This window comes from Parasteatoda tepidariorum, chromosome 5 (genome assembly GCF_982258835.1).
Source record: "Parasteatoda tepidariorum strain Cologne lab strain chromosome 5, Ptep-v5.0, whole genome shotgun sequence".
Taxonomy (NCBI): domain Eukaryota; kingdom Metazoa; phylum Arthropoda; class Arachnida; order Araneae; family Theridiidae; genus Parasteatoda; species Parasteatoda tepidariorum.
Genome location: NC_141759.1, coordinates 44,510,933 through 44,525,403, shown reverse-complemented (window position 1 = coordinate 44,525,403; position 14,471 = coordinate 44,510,933). Strand labels below are relative to the sequence as shown.

General features: G+C 29.5%; 1 protein-coding gene across 2 annotated transcripts in view; it reads right to left on the bottom strand.

Moving 5' to 3' along the window:
• Nucleotides 1-12,067, bottom strand: part of LOC107436601 (thyroid hormone receptor beta) — a 78,712-nt gene extending 66,645 nt beyond the window's left edge. The window contains exon 1 of one of the 2 annotated variants that reach the window (XR_015433696.1): nt 11,664-12,067. The gene's annotated coding sequence lies outside the window, so the exon portion shown is untranslated. The remainder of the gene's footprint in view (nt 1-11,663) is intronic. The other variant, XM_043051519.3, reaches the window with a different exon arrangement.
• Between the last annotated feature and the right edge of the window lie 2,404 nt (nt 12,068-14,471).

Sequence of the window (14,471 nt, the reverse complement as noted above, 5' to 3'; positions counted from 1 at the left end):
CCGGCGTGAACGTGTTAAAAGAAGTTTCTTCACATCATAAATCGATATTTTAAAATATAAATCTTTATATCATCATCTTATTTTTAAAATTTTAAGAAAGAAATTATATTCGTGAGATGATTTTTAAGCATGACATCAACTTTTTTATTACAGAAATGTAGTAATACGTTGATTTTTTTAATTTTATTTTTTAGAATGCCGTTAAATGCGAATTCAATTGAAAAATGCACTTCTAAAGACTTTCTGCGCTGTTGCGCAAATCACAAGTTTCGAATAAGCTTTGAGAACATAATAATAAGCAATTAGCAAATTACAAACATCGGTCTTTTACGTTTTAAAATTGCAAAATGTATTTTTTTTTTAAATTATAAAAAAACACAAAACGAAAACAAAATTATACTTTATTTTTACATTCATTAATCTCAAATACAAGGGTATGTCATTGTAAGCGTGAAATAAAAAATATTTTTCATATTCAGTGAATAAGTGATATCATTTTAAGAGCTGACAATACAGAACAGCTTGTTTACGGCAGAGAAAACAAGATTATTATTCTATAAAGCTCGTGCTTATTATACAAGATTATAACACGAATGATGTTATTCTTAAGCCTAAAATCGGATTGTAAGAGAGAAAAGAAATGCAAATTACAATGATCACGCTAGCTGAACTGTGAAAATAACATTCCAAAAGTTTCTTTTTCTTCTTCTATCTTATTTTTCTTATAAATTCTAATCTCATCCTTCAGCACTTGAGACAGAATGAATGTAAGAACTTTCAAAATGTTGTTCTGAATACAAATCGTAAATGAACTAATACTAATAAAAAACCTATGCGATGGATAAAAAAAAACATTTATTGATGTATTTTACGCACTTGAATAACAAAAAAGCAAATTCCTTAAAAGAAAAGTTTTTTTTTTCATTTTATAAGTAAAATAAAGCGTAAAGAAAAAGAAAAACTTCTTTTGTAAATGTTCGTTTTTACCTCGTTACGTATATAAAAATAAAAATAAAAAAATTTCTGGAAAATTGTTATTTTAACAGGATTTTGATAATAATTGTTTTCTTTTTAGTAAATTAGGGAGGCCGATGTTCATTTTGCGCATCAAATTATCTGTTTAATTTCTAGTTTTAGTAGAGAAATGGATAAAATAAATATCTAGGAAACATCTATGCACTTAATATTTGTAATTACAGAGATGCCAACTTGCTTCGGACAGCAAATATATATTTTAAAGTGGTGGTTTATCAATTGTGATTCTTGGTTTAATAAATTCAATTTAGCAGATTTTTATCCACCACTATTTCTAAATAATTCGTAGGCTTGTATAATTCAAAACTTTCTAGTACTTATGTTATGCTATAACTTTTAAAAAGCAAGCAAAAATAGTCAAATATTTACAAAATTTACTGTGTAGTTATTTAACGCTTTTTTAATTATTTTGGCTTGTCCGGAACAGTTGGCATCTCTGAATACGTATAATTATAATTGACTTGGATATGAATTTGGCCGAAGTACCTACCCACGAATGCGGGCACTTCACATCTTCATCTGATTTCGGGCCCTAGGGCAACTGAGACCAGAGATGCCTACTGCTCCGGACAAGCCAAAATAATTAATAAAACGGTGGGTAGATAACTACAAAGTAAATTTTGCATTTATTTTACTAGTTATGCTTACTTTTTAAACGGTATAGCATGACATAAGTACTATAAAGCGGTGAATTATATAAGCCTACGAATTATTCAGAAATAGTGGTGGATAAAAATCTACTAAATTGAATTTATTAAACCAAGAATCACAACTGATAAACTACCACTTTAAAATATATATTAGCTGTCCGGAGCAAGTTGGCATCTCTGTGAGACTAGTGGCATTAGGTTCAGGGGGGGGGAGGTATTGGAGATTTACTAACATAAGGTTAGTTATCTGTAGCGGAATATAATTGCATACCTGCCAACTCTTCGGGATTTTCCGGAAGATTTTATTTTCATATTTAAAGTGGTAGCAATACACAGGTTATTCCAATTAACTTTTTGAATTATAATGATAATTATAAATGAGTTTGACCACCACTACATATAAATAATTACAATAAATATATAAAAGCATAATAATCCTTGCGCAAGCGACTGACAAGATGATAAAACTATTACCAAACAACTACATCTGCAAAATCACGCATATTTTAATGTCTGCCTTGCTCATAATTACTACCCACAAATCTGGAAAAACACATCAGTCATTCTATTTCTCAAGAAAAATAAGAACCCAAGCTGCTCTGAGAGTTATCGCCCAATCAGTCTACTTAACATACTTGGAAAAATATACGAAAAAATCATCTACAATAGAATAAAACCACTTCTTACAGCCCTCCCCGACGAACAGTATGGATTCCGACAAAAACTAGATACCACCAAACAGTTACTCCGAATAATAGACTATACTGGCAGAGCAATCATAAATAAAGAAACAATAGCCTTCCTGATGATCGACGTATCCAAAGCATTTGATAAAGTATGGCACACTGGTACAATATATAAACTCATACAGCTGAATTTTCCACCCGGCATAATCAAACTCCTATCCTGCTATCTTTCTAATAGAACATTTCAAATCACCATCAAAAACAAAAAATCCACAAAGAGAAACATCACAGCCGGAGTACCACAGGGCAGCATTCTGGGACCGATATTATACATATTATACACTTATGATTTTCCTATAAACAAAGCCGATTATAACAGCATAACAGCCTATTACGCAGACGATACTGGTATTATTATTAAATCCAGAAACCCAAATCATGCTCTTCAAAAACTACAAGACCATATAGACGAAATAGAAGACTGGTGCCTAAAATGGAAAACTGCAGTAAATGCTGGAAAATCACAAATATTAGTTATACAAAAAAGAAGAATTAAAATATTTCCACAACTTCAACCAAAAATGTTCAACATACCAATACCAATAGTTAAAAAAGCAAATTATCTTGGCCTTATAATCAATAGCAAACTCACCTGGAATGATCACATCAAAAGCACAATAGATAAAGCAAATGCAGCAATAATAGCCATACAACCATTAATATATAATCAGAATATGTCACTTAAACTAAAGAAGCTACTATATACAGCAATGATCCGCCCAATACTTACCTATGCCTCACCTACCTGGACAACGATACCTCAACATCTACTGAAGAAATTAAACCAATGCCAAAACAAGATCCTTAGAAAAATAACCTGTGCAAGATGGTTCATCCGGAATACCAATATACATGCAGACCTCAAAATACCAACTCTATCACAGCATATATACAAGCTAAACGCAGATTTTTTCGATAAAGCCATAGAATGTAAAACAGCAAATTTTAATGAAATCTTTAAATTTGAAAATTATATCAAAGATAAAAACTACAGACCAATAGCTGCACATTTCACCTCCGACGCCTCATATCATAACTATCAAAACAAATAATTTCATCAACCTTTCTGAAAATAACGTTTACTCATGCTGATACAATTCTGAACAACTCCAAAATCAAACAAAGTTAAGAGCAAGCTGCTCTATTTATTTTTGATTCCTTTTTAGTTATTCAAGCAAAGAGCTTGAAACATTCATAAAAGCAACTCCATTGCCTGCTTACCTCATTGCTCAACCAAAACTGTTCTAAAATTCCAGATGAGTGGAATAGGGGCCGCTTCGCGGCCCAGGTGCCCAATAGAATCAAAACACTAGGACTTGCACAAGCGACTTTCAACGGGATCAAAATATAAATATATTTTTGAGTCAGATTGTTTTTCGTTTATTGTTTTACAACCACTCTGAAAATCCATTCTCGGAAAGAGTGAAAGTTGGCAGGTATGTAATTGACTCTAATATATTTTTTTAATATTTATTTGTATTATTGATTTGAATTGGTAGGTAAATTCCAAGATTTATTTTTGAAATATAAGATTTATACGTAAAAACATAAATATTGCTACCACTAAGAAAACATTTTTTCAGCGATAAAAGAAGTTAACACTTATATGCCAAATTGACTTGTCTTATCAGGTCTACCGAAAAAAATTCTGCCCGTACAAGAACACTCCCCTTTATTCAAGTAGATAAGAAGTGCCTTTGTCATACCTGCTAACTCTTCCGGATTTTCCGGAAGATTTTATTTTCATATTTAAAGTGGTAGTAAATATATACTATTTTTTCTTTTTTAAACTTAATTTTCAAATGATTTTGAACACCACTATTCTTACAAAAATGAAGCACATATATTAATATGCGTTGTTATCATGGTTGTCAACTTAAGTTTTCTCAAATACAACGTATTTATTTGCTTAAAATTGAAGTTTTAATTTCATTTTAATACCACTGGAAAAAATGAAAATTGAAGGGATTAAAAGTTGGCAGGTATGCTTTGTTAAATAAAAGTGGTACAGCATTTGTATTTATTAGATGCACCGCTCAGTTCTGTCAGATACTTTCTATTGAAGTTGGAATATACACTCATGGACAAAAAAATTAGTGCACCTTAGCTTGGTGCGCTAATTTTTTTTGTCCATGAGTGTATATGCACATGCTTTTTTGCGCCATAAATTCTGTGTCTCTTTTAGTGAGAACATTGCCGTACAGTCAAAGGATAAATATCCTACCACTTTCCATTAAAAAAAGAACTTTTTCCATTATTGTAAAAGAAGGTGTGTGCTTATAAGAGAGAACTTCCCGATAGACCTAACAGAATTATAAATTAGCAAACATCAGACGTAATAAATAGCAATCATAATAAAAATAGCGTTTTCATCATACCGAGCTGTTTGAATCAGAGGTGAAAGCTAGACGGAAAAGAGAAAAGGCTGGTTGTAAAACTACCAGCTAGTTTTCGGGAGGAGTCTACTTACTCCTTTTTTCTAGCTATTTAACAATATCTACTTTATCTTGGAAATGAAGCAGTTTTATATACATCAAAAAATTATAAAAGAAATAGTTACAGACATATTATTTTTCTCGAAAAAAAATGGTAGAGTGAAATGTCTATCGTAACAGTTTTTGCTCTTTTCCGTCTCGCTATATAAGGGCTTTCAGCCATGATTTTAATAGAAATTTAGTAAATCGATACTCAGTGAGTTTCCACGCAAATGTAATTAACTTATTATTATATTCTGCTTCGTATCTCTGTTCAGAAAATTAAGTTATTATTTTTTTTTCCGAACTCGATATATGTTTTTGGCAAAGTTGGGGTTTTGGACGTCCTTAACTGGTTTTGGACAGGACACGTGGGTTTTACTGTCTTAAACTGGGTAAAACTGTCCTAAACTCAGTAAAACTGTCCAAAACCTTGAACTTTGGTAAAAAGTAAAAATTCTATAGGTAAAACCATTGTACACATAATAATTACATATATCAATAAATATTTTATACAATTTACTTTAAGTTATCAAAAGAAAATAATAGAATAGAATAGAAAAAGGTCCATAATTTTTGAACCTCCATAATTCATTGAGCAACAAAAGTGAATACCTAATCCTTTAAATATAAATATGCTTTTAATACTGATAAATAATATTTTTGCATAAGAATAAATAATGCAATATTAAAAAATAATACTTTTTTTTAAAAAAATACTAAATTTGTTTAAAAATTAACCTTTTATTTTTCGCAATATTTTTTTAAGAAAATTTTATAATTTCTACGTCACAGGATGATAAAAAAGACATCTATTTTTAAAAAAAATTGTTTTTAAATATAAATATATTAGTTTAAATTGAAAATACAAAATAACTGAAAAATGTATTAACAGTTTTGAAGGGCATTACATCAGTTTCAGTTACTGACACTGGTGATGCATCACCACTATGCTAAAAGAATTGAACATGAATGAAATAACAGTATTCTTGAATAGTATTATAGGAAAATAAACCTGTTTATGACTAACGAAACACTTAATGTACTATTGAATGAGAGGACCAATTGAACTTGATTACTGATTAATCTTCCTTTGTTTAATGTTTAAATTGAAGAGTCAAACAATATTAATAAAACATTATACTTTTAAAAACAAATATTCTGTAGTAGATTTAATTATCAATATGTTATTAGTTTCATGTTTATTTTACCTCTTAAATATTTTTCAGATAAAATTGTGACATAATTTGAGTAAAAGGGTTTTGGACAGTTTAAGACAGTTTTGGACTAAGGGGCTTTGAGCAGGACGGCTTAAACCAGGGATTAAACCGTGGATTAATCAATTCTGTCCTAAACCTTGACGACCCTGGTTTTTGAGCAAGGAAATAACGAACCACATTTTAAAGTTTTGCAGGACATGGTTCTTTCTGTAAAACACCTAGTTTTGATCTAGGAAATAAGAGGCTGTGGAATATATTGTGTTGTTGTCAAACGGAAATTCTGAAAAAAGAAAAAAAAAACCTTAAAGATGGTTTGATGTAAAAACGTCTCCTCCTTTCAAAAATATGATTTATCAAAAAAATGATGAAGGCTTTCTTGAATATATCTTAAATCTACTAATTTTCTTTCCAAACATTTGACCCACGGCATAGTTTTGAAGTGTTGCAAATTATCTAGTGAGACATTCCTATTCTAATCCGAATTATTTATTCTTATTCAATAATCTATTATCTCCTACTTAATTTTTCATCTTTAAAATCTGGCATGCTTTAAACGTAAACAACCACGAGCAATTTTTTCCATAAACAACAAAAAAAATTAAATAAACAAGTTTATTTTCAGGCAGCAAGATAACACCAAATATAGGATTTAATTAAGCGGAAATTGATTGCGTGCCAAAATGATTTACAACTTGAGCGTGTTAATCGTTAGATAATTTCAAAAATCTGAACACTCGTAAGCATTAATTAGTTGCATAAAATAACTACTTTCATAACGAAGAATAAACAAGGTGATCAATATCCCAGGACAACTTTGTCGATGAAACAACCTTCCCAGTTGTTGCATTTGCCGGCACCGGGTTTTTACGTCGACGGCGCAGAAAGAATAAAAAGTCGCCATGAACTTGACTTAAAAGCGAAGATACGCGGAACGCGAAGAAGAACGTCGGTTAGTCAGCCGTGAAACAAGCATTAAATTTTATCGTTCAAAACAAGATACATATAAATAAATAATAAATGAATTTGCTTTAGAAAATCACTGAATGTTGTCGTCGATAAATTAATCAAAAAATAAAAAATTTCAAGCTTCAATCCCCTTGATTGATTCTTTTTGAAACATTGTAAAACTTTTATTATCGTTAGCGGCGCCCGTTGCTACATTTTCATACAATTTATATTGGCATCAAAAACTTTTAAACAGATGAATTATGTAATGACATGAGAGTTTTTTTATTTCTTTAAAAAAAATTATTTTTCATTTCTCAAGTATTACTTTTTGAGAATCAAAACTTACAAGATTCTGATTGATCCCTTATGTAACATTGTTTTGTCATCGTTAGTGGAGCAAATTGTATATAGCTACATTTTCATACAATTGATTTTGTCATCAACAAATTTTTTAACAGATGAATTATGAAATAACGTAAGAGTTTTTTACATTTTTTAAAAAAAAATTTATTTTTCATTTCTCTAGTATTGCTTTTTGAGAATCAAACTAACAAGATTCTGATTGATCCGTTATGTAACATTGTTTTGTCATCGTTAGCAGAGCAAGTTGTATATAGCTACATTTTCATACAGTTGATTTTGTCATCAACTTTTTTTAAACTGATGAAATTTAAATTGAATTAATTTAATTCAATTTCCTTAGTTAGTAACATAAGGTTTTTTTTCCTTAAAAAATCCTGATTATTTAATTTTTCATTTCTCTAGTATTTATTTGAAAGAATCAAAACTTATTAACTTAAAATTTGCTCTCTAAAATAAATTTAAAAAGAAGCACCCTCATATATAAAGTTTTTCCTAATTTTTTTTTTCACTATTATTTTCGTATTTAAAATTATCTTATTAATTTTCTGAATTCCTTTCTTGACATTTTTTTTGTATGGTTGTCTTTATAGTTTCTTTACGTCATCATCCTATAAAATGATTATCTCATAAAGGGGGCTAGTGCGGAAAGATTGTTTTCTACCTGTTTTTTATATTTTCTGGAAAGTGGCTATCCTTATACTTCAATGTTTATCTACGGAAAATTATATGAACGCAATTTCTTTAATTAGTAACTAATTAACATTTTCGATTTACTTTCTGACTTCCTGCAGGCAATATGAAAAATTAAACTAACATAAATAATTTAACGCGTTTGTGACCATTACTGTATGTTACTTTATTAAAAAGACATACAAAGACGGTGAACTATAATATGGAAACCCTTTTATGCTAAATTATGTAAACAATCTTTCTTGTAAAAGCTAATGCTTTTGGAAGAGTTCATTATTGCAAAACTGTTGGTAAAAATTGAAATATCATCCTTGAAGTGTTATTTTCATCATACAAAATATGCATAATGAAAATAACATGCAGAAATGGATCACGCATTTGTTACCATTACTGTATGTTATTTTTTTAAAAAGACAAACAGGGAAGGTAGACAGAAATAAGGAAACCCTTCCATACTAACTTAAATAAAAAAAATATTAAAAAGTAGTAAGAAAAATGAAACTGACATAAATACTTTAACGCATTTGCGATCATTACTGTAATCTATTTTTTTTAAAAAAAGACGTGTAGAGAGAGTGGACAAAAATATGAAAACCCTTTCATACTAACTTATGTAAACAATCTTTCTTTTAGAAGCAAATGCTTTTGAAAGATTTTATACTGCGAAACTGTTAGTAAAAATTGAAATATCATCCCTGAAGTATTATTTTTGTCATGCAAAATTTGTATCTATCAAAGTTAGCGTAATAAATTAAAAGCTTATTTTCCTTTTCAAAATGTATAATTCAAAAAAGCATTCTAATATAAATATTTCAATATGATTTCAAAATTACTGGTATCTAAAGTAGAACGAAGTTAATAACTCCCTCTCCATATTTTGACCGATAGATATTTTTCATGGATAAAAATGACATAATTTCTAAAAGATTTCAAATTCTGCAAACAGTTTTGCCACGTAAAATCTTCCAAAAACCTTAGTGCTGTTTACATAGAGTTAGTATAGAAAAGTTACCATATTTTTGCCCACCCCCTATACATGTAGGGGTAGAAAAAATAACTTTAAATCAAATTTAAAAAAAAAACAATGCATTAAAACATAAATTTAGCTATCAGTAGATGAAATTTTCCCCGTATATAAAGTGGAGAAAGTTGATAGCCCTGTATATAAACGTATGATATCGTGCAATGGTGTGCTAAAACAAAGTATTAACGTATTTTTGCCTACAATTGATTTTTTAATTTTGATTTTATTGTCACTTGAGAAAAATCTTTCTAGGATAGAACGAATGTTAGCAGAGTGTGACATACGTAACGCTAGGAAGCTGAACAAGTGGTATTTATTTTGCATCTAAAGAACGTTTCTCTCAGAGAAGATTTATTCAGTTCTTAATTTTAAAAATCAAAATTCAAAGTATACAAGGGGTCTAAAACTTATGACTTTTTAAATTCAATTGGAATTTAAAAAGTACTATAAAAGTATTTTAAAAGTATTTTACAGCTTTTGATAAAATTTACTCGCGTTACATACTAGTAGTCTTGAATATTCATATGAAAAATCTCCAGTAACCCATTCTAAAAATCAAAGATATACGCTAATCATTAAATAATATACTATAAGAATATTTAGGAAAATTGCATAATCCCACTTTTGAATTCATAAATTCAAATTATTTCCAATAATATTTTTTTCAAAGTTGCTTTAAAAAAATGAATATTGTTTCTTTTTCATAAATTAAAATTTTGAAACAAGTACTTAGCATTAACAACGTTGTTATGCACCATTACGTTAAAATACTTTATTACAAGTATTTAAATGTAATAATGATGCATATAGAGTAAAGCTGCTGTATCAACTTAATCGTCGCAATTTATTTTGGTACTACTGTGGCAAATAAGGGATAGAAGATCTAGTGTGCACATTGTTTTTTATAAATTTGCCAAAACAGTTGGTTAATTATTATTTTGATCATATAGAGTATTTTTCTCCGTTTATTAAAATTTGAGCGATTATCTTTATTATGGAAACACATAAAGATTCATTAGCTAACCTGATAACAAACTTGCTGAAAAACTTAAGAGTAGAATCACAATTATGTATAATTTTATCTTAATTTCAAATAAATTCAGTTCTATATTCTTCCAAAAAAAAATTTAAAAAAACTGAGCATTTAGCTAATTTAGGTATGGTGATATATGCGATGTGATGATACATTCCTTTGAACTACAGTTATTATATCACTGATAGAGTAGTAAAAGCTTAAATTTTGTTAATTCTGTAGTGATAGAAATATCTTATTTAATTTCCTTTTTATAAAGTGGCAAATAAATATATAAATTGTTATTGTTTTCCTTTAAAATTATTCAAATGTATTAGGAAAAATTAAATGTTAATAATTTTAAATTATAAAAGTTTTTCAAAAAAAAATTTTAAAAAAATAATACAATAATTTTACACTTAGGTTTAAACAATTAAATTTATTTTCTTAAGTGGCTATTAATAAAATTATTATTGATTATATATTAAAAATATTATTTTTCAAAAATCACTAAAAATAAAAAAATCAGGTATTATGTATGCACTATTGGGGGGGGGAAACATAAAAAAAAGTTAAATTTTAGGTATTAATAATAATAATTTCTTTTTAATTTCAATTTAAAATATATTCGTAACTGTACAAATATAAATTAGAAGCAGTGTTAAAGGGGGCATTTAGTGAAGGAAATGAATGGAAGAAAATAGCCGATATTTTTCAAGAACATAAGTTATGAAATATTCAACTGCGATATTTTGAAATTAAAGCGGAAACCATGCCAGAAAATATCAATTCGGTCCAAACATGGATGTTCTCCTATCTATTATAAGCCAATTAAAAAGAATTTTGGGTGAAAAAATATCGGAACTATTTTTGATGGCAAATCTCAAGTAGACAACGGCAAGTGTACAGTCGACAACGGCAACCTTAATCCCGATTTGATTACATAAATCTGAAACACGTGTCAGGTTTTTTAATGTAAATAAATGGTTTGATAATTACAGTAATCGTACATTTCTACAATCCGGAAAAAGTAAACAAGCGAAAACTAAACTCCATTTGTATAGTAATGAATTTATCAACACTTAGTTTTTTCAATTGCACACGTACTTTAACACAACATTAACTTTCCATTTGGATATCAACAAAATGATATAAGCTGATTTAATAACATACCTCCCAAAGATATCCATAAAATTCTCAAAAGTTAATTTAAAATTCCACTAAATTTGTTGGAATTCTTTTTTGCGATTCAAAAGTTTAAAAATAAAATTGTCATTAAAAATACTTAAATTTATATTATTCCCAGTAAAATGTCATAATTATTTTTTAGTGCAAAAAAGAACATGATGACAAAATGAAAACGATATTTTTTTTTTTAAGAAATCGAAGAATCAATCTACCATCCCATTTCAAAATATGTATACTAACATTACACAATTATGTATACGTGTGATAAACAAATTATACAAACGAAAGTTAGCCTTTATTGACAGTAACATACCTTTTTGAGATATCCACAAAATTTTCAGAAGCACTGATTTTTTTGTTCAAAATATTCCACATATTTGTGCAAAAAAAATTAGTTGTAGTTGGAATTTCGAATAAAAATTATTACGCAACTTTAAAAATTAAATTGTTACTGAGGAAGAAAAAAAGTTTGAGTTTCTAATTACTTTTGGCAAAATTTTGTTATTATACTGAATTTAATTATTGCAATGCCAAAATGAAAACGTTAATTAAAAGGAAATTAAAAAAATAAGTAAATTCTATCGTCCTGTTTCAAAACAATTCACACCACATGTATAGCAACATTCAAAATTATGCAAACGAAACATATGTTCGCGTCTTGAAATCGAAACCACTTCTGTGAAGCAACTCAACTCCTTCGCAAGAGCCGGCTGAAATGTTTCTCTTCAGACATGTGCTTAGTTATTGCGAATAACTTTAATCCGATTGGCCGATAGTTCGAAATTCCCACGCTGTCGACCAATAGTGAGGAGGTAAAACGTCACCATATGACGTTTGATCACATGATGTTTAATGGTTGCCAAGGCCTTTTCAAACGTCCTTCCAAGGAATGTAGATTTCTTTCCCCTTTCTCTCTTCCACCTAGGCGCCTGTGATCTTTTTAAAGTTTACTTTCGTTATTTTTATTTTCCCCGTCATCCCTTCATTCTTATTCCTTCCTTTCAGCGTTTTACAGAACTATTCGGTTTTTAAAAAAGGAACAATTTTTGCAGCATATTTTCTCCCTTCCACCCTATTAAAGTGTATTGAGATCAAATATTGCAGTAGGTAATTCTTCTAATTCACAATCTTTTATAAAATCTGAGATTTTTTTAGTACTTATATGTTTTACAAAAACTATATATGTTACCGGAAAAGTATGAAATTCGGCATTGTATAGAATGCCTAAAATTAGCCGGCAAAGTTTGAAATGATTTATATTTCATACATTACCTAGGCATTCTATAGAATGCCAAATGAGAAACCGCCAAAGCATTAAATGCAACTCCGATTCGTCAAAATGCCATTCAAAAATGACAAATTCAAAACGTCATCCGATTTTATATTAATTTATTCGTGGATATAATTACATTTATTCGATATTTTAAAACTTACTGACGATAGATTACATTTATTCCATATTTTAATACTTACTCACGATAGGTTAGAAGAAACATCAGTGTTTAGAGTATCGGGCAAATATATACCGGGCAATGGCACTTGACCTTAAAAAAATATCTGTGTAGGGTATACCGGGCAAATGTATAACGGGCAGTGACACTATACCTTAAAAAAACATCAGTATAGGGTATACCGGGCAAATGTATACCGGGCAGTGGCACTAGACCCAGTACATATTTCGGACATTTACCAAAGGTCTAGTCATACTAGGACTAGTTAAGTGCCACTGCCCGGTATACATTTGTCCGTTATACCCTACACCGATGTTTTTTTAAGGTCAAGTGCCACTACTCGGTATACCCTACACTACACTGATGTTTTTTAAGGTCAAGTGCCATTGCCCGGTATACCCTACACTGATGTTTTTAAGGTCAAGTGCCATTGCCCGGTATACCCTACACTGATGTTTTTTATGGTCAGGTGCCATTCCTCGGTATACATTTGCCCGGTATACCCTACACTGATGTTTTTTTAAGGTCAAGTGCTATTGCACGGTATACATTTGTCCGATACTCCAAACACTGATGTTTCTTCTAATCTATCGTCAGTAAGTATTAAAATATCGAATAAATGTAATTATATCCACGAATAAATTAATATCAAATCGGATGTAATAAATATTTCGGACATTCACCAAAGCGACTATGTGACTGTCAACATTCACCGATGAAAGTCGACAACCACCGATTTCGGTCATACACAGTAACATGCCCATCATTTACATTTTAACCTCATCAGTACGTTTATTTCATACTTTGCCTTAATAACATTTGGCATTCTATAGAATGCCTAGGCATTTTACACAATGCTTAGGAAAAGTATGTAATACTTCTCACATTTCATACTTTGCCTAAGAACATCCGGCATTCTATACAATGCCGGCGTTTCATACTTTGCCGATAACATATTATATACAAATTTTCAACACCTATGTGTTTTGAGAGTAACACTAATAATTATTACAAGCTATTTTTTTTTAACAAATATTGCGAAAACCTTCATATTCAAAAAGTATATTTTATTTTATCTAATCAATTTTTTCTTCCTTTTTGCTGATTTTTTAGTACAGAAAATAGTAATAGTTGTTAAAAGCCACTTCCTCAGAGTCAGAAATATTCTTCTTCAGATTCTACCCTTTTACATAAAAAATATTTTCGATTTAAAATTAGTTTTTTACTAGTTACTATTCCTTATTTCGGTACTTGGGTATTCAACTAGTATTAAATCCTCTGGAAAGTTTGTGCCGATTTTTGTTAGGTGAGGTTCCCAAAGGTCCGTGAAATCTTGTAAGTGGTAGCAAAATTTAAATTATGCAATGTATTTCTTGTTTTTAAAAATGTATCATTAAATATTTTTATAACCAGGAAGATTTGGAAACTTATTGCACCTATAGAAGTTCGTTAGTAGCTAGACGCATGTTGTTTAATTTTTATTTTATTTTATAGTCGGTGTTGAACAGTCATCCCGATTCTGAGTTTACGAATATCAATATTCAATTTTGTAGCCGTGTAATTGTGAACCAAACCCAGAACACAAGGATCGTGTATTAGGACAAACTAGCCTTCGTGGTGCATGTTTTCATGAAACTAACCCACATTAGCGTTACATGATGAGTCCGCAT